Below are 2,027 nucleotides of genomic sequence, written 5' to 3'. Positions count from 1 at the left end.
ATAATATTATAATATAATAGATTATGAAAATATAAAAAATATTTTGCGAAAAATTATTCTTAAAGAGAAATTTTATAATTTAACTAATATTTATTATGTTTCATTTGGTATTAGGATCGTTTTTTTATCTAGCCTAACCTATATAGCAATTTAAAAAAAAAAAGTAGTAGATTTATGTTATATAAATTGATATACATTGAATTAGATAAAAATAGATTTGTGCTATTCTATCTAATAAATTTGAAATATATATTTTTTTATTATTTTCTCTATAATAAAATCCATTTACTTAGATATAATCCAAAATCTTACAGATATGATCTTGTAGATACATGATTAAATATTAGACATCATAAAATTAATTAATATTTATTATTTATTAAAGAAACGCGAATTATTATCGGCTTAAAATTAATCTTTTAAGATGCATTTATAATAATATTTAAAATAAATAAACGAGAATATATTTAATTAAAAAAAAATTTATTTGCATTTAACTCATTAAAAGTCAAATAGTATATAATATTATGATAAATATTATAATTTGTACATATGATTATTTATAACTTACCAAAATATATAGACATAAACATAAATGTTGTCAAAAAAATCTTTTAATAATTCTTTATAGAAAAAATATTAAACACTCTTGGAGTTTCACTTTATAATTGCACTATTAAAAAATTTGATATTTCATGATTATATTAATTAAAAAAAAATTATAAATGAAATGTTGCATTAAAACAATATTGGATTAATTTATTGAAAAAAGAAAGAACGAGCATTCGCCCATTTAGTTTAAACGCACTTTACATACGCAACATGTTGCATCGGAAGAGAAAGACTAGTATCCACTCGTAGATTGTACTTCCCTCTATCGAGCACGATGCAAGTTGCGCGGTGGGACGAGTAAATAAAGTTCGAAGTTGGCATTTCGCCTGTAGCCTATTCACCACACCGCAGACGACATGATCGCTAGCATACTCTCACCCCTGCACTTCTCCTGGACACCGGAAACCGAATGCAGTCTGAAGTATTCTGCAACCTAGCAACTTTTCAGAATACACATTGTTTACCCGGTGAAACATGTATGTATGTATACAGTCTGTTTCTTTCAATTTAATAATAATCGATTCTCTTAACGATTATTAATCTTTCGATTCTATTATATCGACTTGATATTTTCGATCTATGCAATCTCTGAAAAATAATGAGAGTAACAATATGTAACAATATATAACATAACAATATATAAATTCGAAAATATGATATTCATAAAAATTATTTTTTATTCAATTTTTTATTCAAAATATTTTTCTTCGATATCGTTAAATATATTTAACGATACATCGTTAAATATAGTTAATCATCGCAAAGATAGATTATTGGATCATTGAAAATTAAATTAAAATTATTGAATATCTCTATTACATTGTTCTATGATTAAAATATCTCGCGAGTTTTTTTCACTAGTGCTTTTTATTTTGGAAATAAAAAGTAACCACAAAGAGCCATATCAGGTAAATGCAGTGAAATGAATGACCAAGCATTACTATTTATTTTTGATCAAAAATTCATGGCCATAGTACAATGAACAGATGCATTATCAACAAAGCATTGTTGTTTCCTTTCATTTTTTATGACGAGACGAGTATTACTAAAATACATACTATCATTTCAATGTATTTATTTTGTGTAATATTTTATTTCTTACTTATGAAAAATGTATAACCTAAAAATTATCATAACAGATAATATTTTCAAGAAATAAAATAAAATAAAAATAATAAAATAAAAATAATAAAATAAAAAGAATGAATTCTAAATATATAATGTACATTAAAAAAAAAAAAGATATATAATTTGCATTTTTTTCATTGATTTTTAGATTGAGATTCCAAATTTTTTTCGCTGACACAAATTCTTTTGTATTGTGTAACAGTCTGAATTTATTTTTTCAATAATCCATTGAAATGTCCGCAATGCAGAAGAATGTTGCGTCGATTGAAATCGAAATTACAAATAAT

This window comes from Apis dorsata, unplaced genomic scaffold (genome assembly GCF_000469605.1).
Source record: "Apis dorsata unplaced genomic scaffold, Apis dorsata 1.3 scaffold_207, whole genome shotgun sequence".
In the NCBI taxonomy this organism is placed as follows: Eukaryota; Metazoa; Arthropoda; class Insecta; order Hymenoptera; family Apidae; genus Apis; species Apis dorsata.
Note: the sequence above shows the minus strand (reverse complement) of the source record.